The following is a 13,787-nucleotide window of genomic DNA, read 5'->3' as shown; positions in this document are numbered from 1 at the left end:
GCATTGTTGTAAGAGAAATTAAAAGATCTTTGAAATTATAGTCCTTAATTTGCTTGTTTTCATAGAATGCAACATATTTTTTCTGGACTATTCGAGTGCATCTCTTAGTTTCACTAACCAGCCTTACTTCTTTTTTTTTTTTATTATTATTTTCCCACTGTACAGCAAGGGGATCAAGTTATCCTTACATGTATACATTACAATTACATTTTTTTCCCCACCCTTTGTTCTGTTGCAACATGAGTATCTAGACAAAGTTCTCAATCAGCCTTACTTCTTTGACATGAAACTTCTATTTGCAAAAATATAGAAGTTAGTGACTTAATTTATAATAATATGGAACTACTACTGTTTTTTTTTTCCACATTTAATATCTGGGTTGTAAGAGTGGAGGGCTATGTGAGGGGAGTTTATTTTCAAGGAGCTTGTAACCTGTCCTACATCAATGATTTTTTTCCTTAACAGAAAGCTTGTGAAATGTATGCAAGCTCTACTCCACATAGGTCTTGTGGGATCTTATCAAAACAGAATTTGTTTCTGCCTTCCACTTTCCCTTATTTACTGAAGGATTCTTTGTGCATGTCACAGTCATTTTTACTTATGTTTAAGTAATAGTTGTGAGGTCACTTAAATTAAAAAAACACCACAGTATCAGGTTTATAATTACTAGGCCCCGTCCCATGGGATAATCAATACTCTAAACATTATTTAGAGCAAAACCTTCTTCCGTTTCCAGATTAAGGCTGGCTCCAATGCGGCTATTTGACATTGGGCTTATCCAGCCCACCTTGCAGTTAACGGCCCCTCAGGCCATCAAAGGAAACATAAATGGAGCAGGGGTACAGCGATGTTTTTGATGGGTGTTAATCTAAGGTAGTTTTGCATTCTCCGTCTGGCTTGCTGGTTGTTGTATATAAAGCTACCTTGTTATGTTTTGGATGAGCACACTCTTTTTATCCTTGCTGGGCCTTCCTGATAGTGAATCTTGTCACAAGGAGGTACCTCTCCCTCTGCTGGCCACCCCAACTTTCAACTAGTCATTGGATTTTCCAACTGTTCATCCCACATAGTCTCTCTGTATTGGGGTTCCTACCCCCTTTGGCAAGAGCCTTCTTGGGTGGAAATTTTTAAGATGAATCCCAGTTGACTTTCCTACACCAGGCTCTACGTCTAACCTTAAAACTTCCACTACTTTGATCTGTTGCCATGAGGGAATATCACAGCCTCTCATCCTTAGGTTGCTCAGGCTCACAAACATCCATCAGCAGAGCAAACACATGTAAATGCTCTCCAAGAGACTCACACTAAATTTCTTCACAAAGAATTACAACAGTCCTAAGTGATCCTCAACACCATTCTCAAAGTGAGTACCACTTGTTCATTTATTTACTCTTCATTTTATACTTTCCTCCTTAATAATCTCATAAACACAATATGTATGTTATAATCACAGCAGGAAATACAAGTATGATATATACATACCTAGAGACATTGTTACCTCTAGACCTGTTTTAAGCTATTCTTAAATTCCCATAGAATGAATCAAAGCCTTATTTATGTTTGGGTTTCCAAAAGTTCCGCTGTAACTTTCACGTTTTTAATTTTCAACAAAATGATTAAGGGATAAATGAAATTCTTAGTTATATTTTAAATAATTTATCTTGTGAGATATTCATATCCATACCATCACTTAATTTCTACTACAGAGTAAAGAAATTATTTATTTTCTACTTAAAATATTCAATTACCAACTGATGGGAAATTTCAAAATTAACAAAATTAGAAGTTTTAAATATCTCTGATATAAACAGATATGTTATAATGATTAAAACAATGTTTATGCCAAATATTTATAAATAGTAGTACAGATGCAGCTGTTTACTCCCTATGGACTTGTCAAATTACTTACATTTCTAAGCATTGTAAGTATTAATTTCTTCAAATTGTAATGTATAAATAACATTAATGCCTCCATCATAGTTATTTTTTGCCAGAATTTAGTGACATGCACACATAACATAGTCTAATATTTGTTTCATTGCACATTCTCAGAACATATTGCCTAATATTATTAATATGGATCCCTTTTTAAACAAGATATTTGCAAATGTGAAGATGATCGGCACAACAATCTTACTCTATTTCTTTATTATCATTGTAATATTTGTTGGGGTACTTTATGTTGCTGGAATGAAATCTGCAACTTAAACTTGTTTAAGCCAAGAAATAAGAATCTATTGTTTCACACAACTTAATGATACAGGGATCTATTTAGCCTCAAGTACAACCTAGGTCTCAAATCATATAACCAGGACTAAAATGATCTCATGTCACTTCTTTGTTCCATTTCTTCAATGTTTGGTCAACTCTTGATCCAAACATGAGCATTGATAACTTTGGCTCAAATCCTCACATTCTATTTCATTAATGTCTAGAAGGAAGAGAGCTAGGGCATATTTTTTTCTAGCTTTCAAAAGAAAAAAAAATAAGTGTATTGCAAAATGTTTTGCATGGCTCCCACTGGGTCAAGGGACTTTATAATTGGTAAGGCCTGGGGTGACTTAACAAAACAATGGACTCAGAGCAGGACCATGATTTTTCTCCCCCTTAAGTCCAAGTTTAGGGTATTTCTTAAACTCCCACTTATAGGAACAGGTAAAATACGTGTCCAAATAAATTTTAACAAAAATACTCAGAATGCATTCTGTGTACCCATCACCCAAAGCCTACACACTACGTATTTAAATATTTCAAATTGGTGAGCATAACTAATGTTAGAATGAAGGAAAAATGCAGTTCATATGGAATTATTATTTCACTTTTTTATTATAACTAACAAAAAAATCAAGCTATGCTTAAATCTGTTAAATTATGCTATTTTATGCCTATTTTTATTATCTCATTTTTTCTTTCTAAATTGAAACACAAAAATAGATATTATGATATTTTCATTATTTTGGGATTCAGTAAGAATTAAATTATTGATTAGAAGTACAATGTAAATATACCTAAATATAATATTTTTAATGAAAAATACCTAAATTTCAGTTCAGATAAATGCTCCTTGGAACTAGGGATTTGGTTAAAAAAAAAAAAAAAGAAAGAAAGAAAAACAAAGGCAGGCAACAGATAAGTTTTCTATCCCAAATAACATGACCTGGAAATGATTAGGAGTGTGAGATAAACTGAAAATGTACAATCAAAAAAGGAAGGTAATTTTTAAAAATTAATGTAAGAGAGAATAATAAGTGGTCCATCATACAGGAAAGTTCAAAGACAATTTTAGGACTTGAATGACCCTGTAGAGGTAAAAATAAAAATCTGGAAGTTGGTGGTGCATAGTTTTGTTGTCCTAAAGGGAGGGCAGTGTGCATACAAAGCCTTTATGATACCATGTTTGAGAGAAAGACATATATTGACTAAAGAATTCCAAATATGGTTATTTAACAAGATGGTGAAGAACCTAAACTTGAAAGTAGACATTATAATCAAAGTAAAAAAATTGGACTTTATTTTGGCAATAAGAACCATTCAAACAAATTTATCATGGGATTGCTTTGATGTGCATATGGCATATATTTTTCATATTCACCAGAGAGAAACAAATCATGGCATTGGATTTTCTGCAGACTATCCTCCTCCTTGGGTAAATAAACTCTCATTAGATATAATCAAGCTTGAAATTGACAATGCTTATTGATTAAAATATATGGAAAGAATGCTTTTAAGAGTTTGCAAATTACTGAAAAAACAAGTTAAAAGATTTGCTTAGGTAGTCAAGATCACTGAGTGAAGACAGCTTCATTGACATTCTTAAAGGAAAAAATGAAAAATTAATTGAGGTCCATAGAGAAACTTTGATTAAAGAAAAATTAGGGTAACTGATATGGAAAATACTTTTCGAATGATATAATGGCTTTCTAAGTAATTTTTATCCTAATGAATTTTCACTTTTTGTGCTGACGTAAGAACCTAATATCCCATAAACATGCAACTTCAAGGTAATGATTTTATAACACAACATTGGAATTGAACTCTTTATATATTAATTATAGCTGATTCCACAATGGACCCCATGAAACAATACACTGAACCACCAACATACGCAAAAAATGTATGAATCACTAAACAGAGCCTGTCGACAGTGGCTGAAGTTCATCACTAAGCATGAAAACCGTGTAGTTTAAAGAGGTGAAGAAAGATTTCTTTGGAGATGATTTGTAAGATTCTTTGGCTTTCTCAACACCTCTCATTTCCACGATGGGGATATATCTCCTTCAAATCAAAGTGAGGGAGAGAATATTAATCTAAAAAAAGAAAAGCTTTAATTTTAAGGAGACTCAGAGACTGGTATTGAGAAAGGGCCTAACATGATGAAAAGTGAGACTGCATCTTAGCTGTCTAGCCTGACACTCAGAGAACTATATTTCCACTGAAAACTGGGTGAGGATGTAGCTTTCTGAAGCTCATTTTCTTTTTAGAAAAGCAACCTATCCAGAAGGGCTTCCCATCAGGAGGTGGCTGGCAATTCACCCATCAATGTAAAAGCTGAGGGGGATGTTTAAAGAAGTCAGCTCAAGGGCAATTACCTCTATCAAAAAAGCTACCTCTAGAGGAGCCAGAGGGGGTCACTCAGAAAAGCAAATGAAATCATTCTAAAGGGAAATGAATGAGTGTTGAGAGTCTGCCTCACCCAGCAGGCAACCGCTGGGCTACTCACAAATTGCTAGACTGCATAGCAATTAAGTTCTTCCCTACCTTTTACATTCTCTTCTCCACACCCCAGAGAAGCCAGAAACAGACTCCCATGTTCCAGTAAAGGAGAAGCATGTGCTTACTAGAAAAATAAAGATGCTGTTCACATCAACATCTACCACTGCTGGTTTTCCAGCCTAAAGCTGGCCACACCAGGGTGACCAAGAAAGCTATATACTAGATAAGATTGTGGAATTATGTTACAAAGGGTGCACTGAACATTTTAATTATTGAAATGAGTCTGTTCTTAGCAATCAAAATGATCCTAGGTTTTTACCACCTGAGAGGCCAGAAGATTATTGGACCTCCATGTGGTAGGGGGAAAAATGGCCCCCAGAGTGGATTGAAGTGAAAATGAATCAAGATTTGAGTTGATTTTTCTAATGTCCCATTTATGTTTCATTTATTACAATAAATGTATATGTGTATACATTTATGTGTATATGTACCTTATTTGCATATATGTGTATACATAAGGTACATACATGTATATTTGTTTTCTCATCCACTAATATGTTATATTTTCACAGTCCATGCCAAAACTTGCCACAGTGTTATGCTTACTGGAGAAAAACTAATTTGAACATGAATATAGAATGCATCTTTCTTTAGATAGCAAATTCTAAAGACAATTTAATTATCCAATAATGATAAAAAGATCAAAAACATGTAATATACCCATATAATGAAATACTCTTAGTAATTAAAATAAGAACAAAGGAACACAACAACTGTTGGTCCATGCAACAACACAGACTAATCCAAAATTATCACATGGAGTAAAAGATGCCAGAAACAAACAAAAAAAACATGCATGTCAGTCTACTGAGCTGATTTTTCTTACCTTCTTTGATGAGAGTTTTTCTACCAGTCAGTCATAGTGTGGTGGCCTTCTAAACAGCATGCTGTGCACCAACCTTGGAAATTCCATCTGTAAGCCAAGAAAATTCTTTTGGTCAATAGAGAGAAGTTCATAGGGTACTGCCCACTTGGCAATAAAATCTATGTTCTCCTCAGTGGTTCCAAAGTCAATCCTAGAGAAAAATAGGTTACCTGAACTCGAATGTGTGAGTACCTGTTCTTTTAGTAGCAGATTTCGGACTAAATCATTTCTGTTTTATTATGGAAAACTTCTGGACACTGCTTTCCTTATTAGAATGTTTCTTCATCATTACTCATAATGTTACATATATTTCAGGTTTCAAGAAAACATTATGCTCTTCATTTTAATGAAAGTTTCAAGTAATACCTAATAGCAAGCCCTGATAATTGTTTCTCAAACTGTGTGTATTATAATGCCACATGTGGAATTTTCTGGTCCAATATGATAGAGGTCACATTATGCTTTTGTCATTAAGTTCCAGTCTGCGGAAGTGCAGGCTGCATAGAGTCCCAAATTATATTTGAGTGAGGTTCATAGAGACTGAAAGGTAATGATTTAGTCACTGCTCTTTCCAACTCAAATATAGTCTGCTGTAGTTCAGCTGCTTTCAAATATATCTTTTGGGGGGTTGGGATTGTCTTATGAATAGGAGCTAGCAGTATGCTCAGATGTGGAATGAAAATCTTCTAAAATACAAACAGCATGACCAGGCTCTGTAATTTTTGCTTAGTCCCAGGAGTTGTCCTTTGCTTTGAGTTGCCTGTGAAAATTACGCTTGGTTTCTGCCTAGGATATTTTAAAGAATTTCACCATTGTGTTTAAGTCAGTCCTAGTTTGCTTTCAGTTTCTGATATTATCATGATACCATCATTGTATATCATTATTACAATCAGGACTTGAAGCAAGATCAAGCCCAAATCCCCCCTAACTAAATTGTAGCAATAAAATGATGAAATCAAATAAACCTCTGGCAATACAGGAAATGTGAATTGGATTTTTCCCATGTGAAAGAAAACCACGTGACTCTTTTCCTAGACTGGTTTTTAAAATAAAGGCATTACGATATCCTTGATTACCTGTCTTTTTTAGCTTGTTGTAATTTTTGCATCATTGAAACAATATCAAGGACTGCTGGTAGGTACCATAGGTGATATATGCTCAAGAGTTCAGCTGAGCTGGGAGAGAAAGTTGAGCTAAGATGTCTCTCACAGTGCCAATGAAAGTAACAAGCCCAAAGTAACCAGTTAAACTTCGAACAATTTATTGTGATGGTATAAGCAAGAGTCTATAGCGCAAGAAAGGCTACAACCCAAGAAGGCACCAATTCCCCCTCTTCCATCTTCTATTGAGGAACCGTACACCATTTGAAGATAAGATGGATCAGCACATATATAGATCTCATCTCACTGTGGAGGGAACCCTGAATAAAGGATCTGAGAGTTCTATAGACTCTGGAGTGTGGGGCCGGGAGAGGGGGAGGAATGGAAAAGCAAACTAGGTCCTGAGTCAGTATGGGAAAAAAATATCCTCAAGTTTTCCCCACTTGTCCCTCCATAATGAGGTCTCAGCAGAGGCATCTAAAGAATCCCTCTGCCCAAGACTTCAGATAAAGAGGAATGAAATCACTGTACTGTGTCTGGTGTGATGAGGGCAGTTTTCTCCCATGAGTCCTGCCAGGTAAAGTCCTGCTTTGTCATTGCTTATGATTAGGAGTAAAAAAAAAATCACACATGGGTATTTTATCAGGAGCTGGACTCTTTTAGTTTGCTTTACTCACATTTCAGTTGCCTACCATTAGGTAACTATGAGCCGTCTACATTTTTCATGTGCCACTCAGGGCTACTGTAAAAAAATTGTTGGTAACTGTCACTTCAGCTTCTAACGTGTCAATTAAATGGCAGTCCTGCTTTTGGATAGCACATACTCTTAACGATTTCAATTTAACAACCTGTCTGGGTTCATGCATTTCTATAGGTCCTATTGTGCATACCCAATTAAGACAATACTTGTGGAAAGGTAAACTTAACATGCCTTCAGTTTGATAACAGTTGTTAGGGGTTGTGTTCCCTAGTCAGGTATAGTATCCATCCCAATATTACATTCAGGTAAGGCAGATGCAACAACTTCACATAAAAGTCTATTCAAACTTTTTGCATCCAAATATTTTTCTTAATTCAATCAATTGTCATATCCCAAATGTTCCCACTCTAACTGTAACTCCTGTTAGGGCTTCAACAACAGGTTTGGGAATCACAGTATATCGGGCTCTCATGTCAAAGAGCCCCCAGATGAGTTCTTCTCTATCCGCTTGCCCTTCTATCTATATGTCCACATGGTCTGGGCTCCAATGAAGCAACCCCATCTCCTTTCTTAAATCTTATCTTGATTAATTTACTGGTCTATTGTCCATAGCAATTTGAGATCAAGGTTCTTGTTGTCCTCTTTCCCTTCCAGCTTTTAAAATTCTTCCAATGTAATGTAAACACAGCATCTTACATTAGGGCAGTTTTCTTCTGAGGAACCTTCAGAGGATCCCGTACATCCAGAAAACCTTCAACAGTGTTACACTAGACCTTTGTTTCAAATTCATCCGCGTCCATGTTATTCATCCCATTTCTTAGCAACCATTTAATAGTTTCCACCCTGATGAGATAAGACTCATGACTATTCACTTTGTCTGTGGTTATTCTTGTGAGTCACTCTTTGTTTCCTACCATCTATAATAATCAAAAGGGGAAGCAGAAGCAAATCTGATATGGCTTCTCAGTCCATGCCTTAATTTTGCAGCAGTAAGTTTACACAGCATTATGGGTTGAATTGTGTATCCCCAACACACATATGTTTAAGTCCTAAACCTTGAAGCTCAGAATGTGATCTCATTTGGAGATAGGGTCTTTAAAGAGAAAAATCAATTTAAGATAAGGAGATAAGGGTGGGTCTTCATGTAATACTGCTGACAGCCTAAAACAAATGGAAAATTTGGATTCAGAGGGTAGATAAAGGGAATGCAAGGCGAAGTATCATAGGAAGTGGATGGCCATCTAGGAGCCAAGGAGAGAGGCTTGGAACAGATCCTTCCTCAGTTCTCTCAGAAGGAACCAATTCTGCCAATACCTTGATTTTGGATTTCTAGCATCCAGAACTGTGAGATAATGAAATCCTGTTGTTTAGGCCATGCAGTCTGTGGCACTTTGTTATGACATCCCTTGCAAACTAATGCTCATGCAAAGCAGTTCCCCTTAATCAAAACATTTACTATGTAAGTGAACGCTGATCATCATAAAGTCAGTCCAGCATGGTTTTCATATACAGCATGGCAGCTACCTCATCTGGGAATTTCCACTTGGTTCTTAAAGGAGGGAGAAGAAAAATTTCCTTATCATGGTAAAAAAAAACTCAATATAAGCATTTATTTAGTTTACCAGACTACTCTTTCCTGGGAACCACCAGCCCTATGTTTGGATCATGTATTAGACACGGTGACTGTTCAATAGCCATCGGTGGGTTCTACATCAACCCAAACATGCACCTGCATTCTGCAGATTGAAACCCAAGGAGACTTCTCCTAATTAAATCATTCTTAAAATCCCTTTTAGTGAATTTCTTCAGGAAGCTTATAACATTGTTTCACAAAAAAAAGAAGTCCTTTACACTTTATCCCCTGTTTTTAGGTGTTTCTTGTTTTCTCCTAGCACCACAACCTGGAATACAGTCTTGGTGATCAGAGGTCATAGGGGTACTATGTGTTTTTCCAGTTTAATTTTTCCTTTCACCAAAGCCCTGAGGCTAATAGATATGAGCTCAGCACAGAGCCAAGTTATGTCCCAACATTGTCCTTTATTTCATGTTTAGGTAATTAGAGATAAAAATAACCAGTGATTGTTATTGGCTTGTGTCTCATCATTTTACATTTCTTTATCTTGTATCCATCGAGACAATTCCTCAGATGTTTGATGTGTCATCCCCAAATTCCACTGGTTACTTTAATCTCCAATAACTGATAATCAGTGCAATTGTTGTCTCATGCCTGGCAATGAGGACTTGGTAGCTATCCCGTTATCAAAAGTTCTTCATTCCTCACCCAATCATTCTTCTTTGACTAAAAATGTGATTTTATCTTGTTTCTGTGAGTCAGTATCATTTTACTTTTTCTTCAGTCTTTTTTTCTTTGTTTTGCATTTTTAGTCAATTCTTTTCTAATAATTGTAACATTCCAGAATTTTCTGGATCCATTTCATGTGATTTGTTATTCTACACATTATTGGTCATATTTTCCAGCCTTATTTGGCCTAATAATTTGTTCTTAGATGCAAGCCACTGTGGATGTTTTTTTGTTGATTGCTAAATATTTTTGTATTCATATAAATATTCTTGAATTTTGCACTTGTATGCACTTAAGTTACCTAGATATTGTAAAGAGAGAATAATGGCTCTCCCACCAGATGTCCATGTCGTAATTCCCATAACCTGTGAATAGGTTACCCTATATAAATGGCAGAAGGAACACTGAAGGTGTGATTAAATTAGGACCATTAGATAGTGAGATTATCCTGCTTTATCTTGATGGCTCAGTATAATCATCAGACTCTTTGAAAGAGGAAGATTAAAGTAGAAGGGTATGTAACTAAGGATGCAGAATCACACTACCTTGGCAAAAGTTCAAAATGCTTTGTATAAAGAGACCCATTTTGGAATTGGCATTTATATACATTTATACCTCAAATGGATGGTTAATGGGAATCTGCAGTATAGCACAGGGAACTCTACTCAATATTCTGTGATAACCTATAAAAGATAACTTTCTCAGAAAAGAATCTGAAAAAAGAATAAATATGTGTATATGCATATCTGAATCACTTTGTTGTACAGCAGAAATTAACACATTGTAAATTAACTACTATACTTCAATAAAAATTTAAAAAATGAAAAACAATAAAACTGGCCTAAACTAAGCTCTGCCATGGCTCAGAGGCAGCAGAACTCCATTGTTCTAGCAATTAGATCAAGATGGTAGCCTACCTAGGCAGCTCTCATTGGAAAGGTGGTTTCCACTCTGAAATTTAAGTCTTCTGTCTTGTAGAATCCATGAAACCCAGGAAAATCCTTTTTATCTTTTGTTTTTGTTTTCTTTTTCAGGTCAACTGAGCAAATTCTGCTCATAGTTCTTCTAAGACTTTCCCAGTTCTGTACTTTCCTACCAGGCTAGCAGGGAACAGATATCCCAATGATTTACATAGCACCACACCTGAGAACTCTAACCATCTCTACTCTAATATGTGACACTAAACTCCCATCTCCTAACATTGACCATCTGCCCTTGTATGCATTAGCTGCTAGAAATGTGATAGGAGTTTTCTAATGTTTCTGGAACTCAATTATTGTGAATAACTACATTTGATTATATTCTGCTGCTACTTTCTTTTCCATAATTTGAGTCTTTATTTTCAGATATTCTGCTGCCTATGCTGGTACACGGTTCAAAAAAACCCGCTGATTCTGTATTTGAGATGTGAAGCTAACAGAATCATAATGTTATTTGGAGTAGACTTCCTTCCTAGCGTCACTTTTACTTTTTACCTAGTTATGCCTAGTTACTTTTATGTCTTCCTGTGGCAGCCATGAACTTGCACTGTCAGACTGCCTGCTGTGGAGCACTGATGACTCTCAGCTCAAGGTGCGGCCCCTCTGGATCTACAATGGTATTCACCCTCACCCTGCATGTTCCCAGGAAGCAATTTAGCTCTGCCACCTAATATTGTCAACTCATTCTGATGGGCTATGAGACTCAAATAATGGGTGATTTTGATTCTGGTCTTTGCATTAACCTAGCTAAAATTTTCAGGTTTGTGCTGAAGTCTGAGACTCTTTCCACCCAATTCTTGTTCCTTCATCCTCTGCTATTAGGGATATCAGACGTGCATTAGAATCTGAAGCCTATACCTACCCACCTCTTCTCTCTACTCTTTTTTTTTTTTTTTTTTGCTTTTTAGAGCAGCTCCAGTGGCACATGGAAGTTCCCAGGCTACAAGTCAAATTAGAGCTGCAGCTGCAGGCCTAAACCAGAGCCATAGCAATACCACATCCGAGCCACATTGCCACCTACACCACAGCCCACAGCAATACCGGATGCTTAACCCACTTAGCAAGGCCAGGAATTGAACTCACATCCTCACAGTTTCTAGCCATGTTCATTACCACTGAGCCACAAGGGGAACTCTTCTTTTTTCTACTCTTTATTCTTCATAGGAGTTTCCTGAAAAAAATGTCTTTTGATCCAATCCCACCTTGGCATCTGTTTCTTAGAGGACTCAAACCAGATGTCTGCCATTGAAGGAAAGTGTGTGTGTGTTACTTGTGTGTGTGTTAGGAATAGTGCTATTAAAGTTCATACCTTATGTGAAAAAATATTCTTCCTTTGACAAGACTGCCAGAGAAAATGGCTGTTAAATAAAAATGGAGTTAAGCTAATATATTTCAATCACTTACAACATTCCAAATCTTTTTAAAAGTAAAAAAAAAGGAAACAACTTATAGGATAAAAATAAATTTCAAATGAAAATGAAGCCAAAACACCAATTTTGCATTTTCTTTCCGACATTTTACCCTGTGTTATAACTAAAGAAATTGTTATAAAACTGCCATTAATTAATTGGATGACTCCTGACATTGTTATCTACATGCTTTTGAAAACTTTAAGTTGGATAATGAAGATCAACAATAAGATCAAAATATCTCTTACACACACTGATTATCTGGGTAATGCATGCAGCTACAAATAATACCATGTATTCTAGAGATCTCTGCCCTTTCCACATGAACTTAAGAGGGCCAGTATCCCTTCTGCTTCCTTTCTAAGGTAAATTACTTCCACAAACTTTGAAATCATCCTCTTTGTTTAACCTATTGTCTCCTATTCTAGAGTAAATCCCTGCTGCGATCAGATTACTTACAGTTCTTTACTAAACAGGTTGTTTTATCCAATTTTTCCTTTGAGGTGTTCATCAAAATGACACTTCCCCCTAATAAAATTACACTGTAAAACAAAACAAATTTAATTAAGTGACATTTATTACTTAAGGAGGTGAGGTTATCAAAAGATAAAAATTTATTTTGTGATACTCATTTTCCTTTATGCGTGCATTTGTTATATGAAGCATTATTAGAAAAAATAATCTGATTATTCACAAAGAGAAATACAAAGCATCAGAAATATTTGTTGATAAATCCAGCTTCCCAAATACCCCTCTATTCTATGCCTTTGTCCACACTGAGCTATTTTTTGGGGAAATTTCTTATGATAAATCTTCTCTACCTGAAAAAAGCAGCTAATCCTCTGTGGCAGGTCTTACTTCCCAGGATCACCACAACCTAATTCTTCCATTTCACAGGCTACTCAACAATGAGATGTTACACTTCTCCTATAGGGAGGTGAGTTTATTGCGTTTCACTGGCATCAAGGCAGGCCCGCACTTACAGCTGACATATATTGTATAATTTCCAAGGTCATGTCATAAAGGGCACACCATCCACCTAAATGTCTTGGGATACTCCTTCTTGCATCCCCACCACCATGCTGCAGATAGGAAGAACAGCTTGCAAACAGCTTGCAGGGAAGCCATCTTCAACGTGACTCTTCCAGTTCCAGGTCAAGCCAGGCCAACTCAGGTCACCTGCACAGAGATGAGCCTTCCCTGCTGAGTCCCTCCCACATTGCAAGATAAAAAGATCTCAGGTGTTGATTATTTCTTGTCATTGTTGCTAATTGTTAATTGTTGTTTGTCCTGAGACATGTTTCTACAATATTTTCTTAGCCTCTTAGCTGAAAACTCTATCTTGTCCTGCTTTACTTTACCCCAACTTCCTGCTTGAAAAACAGTCACAGTTCCGGTAAATGATTTAAGCTTAAGAACAAAGACCTCAAGGCATAAATTATTCATAGGGTCAGCTGAATGAGGACTTAATGCGTTGGTCTAGGCACACCAGACCTGTGCAGATTGGCACGCCATTTGCACAGCATGATACACCCTCTTAAGAATAAAAGAGGAGCCTCATCGCCCCAAGGGGTTTATGAGGGGTCGTTAGCAGGAAATGCATTAGCAAGGAGAACCGAGGTGCAAACCTAGGCAGGCTGGGTTGCTGTAGACAGGCA

The sequence above is a fragment of the Sus scrofa genome, chromosome 8, assembly GCF_054392235.1.
Source record: "Sus scrofa isolate SSC_HxYL_T2T_F1_AM1 chromosome 8, Sscrofa_HxYL_maternal_Yorkshire_Landrace_v2.0, whole genome shotgun sequence".
Classification (NCBI taxonomy): Eukaryota; Metazoa; Chordata; class Mammalia; order Artiodactyla; family Suidae; genus Sus; species Sus scrofa.
This window is presented reverse-complemented; position numbering follows the sequence as displayed.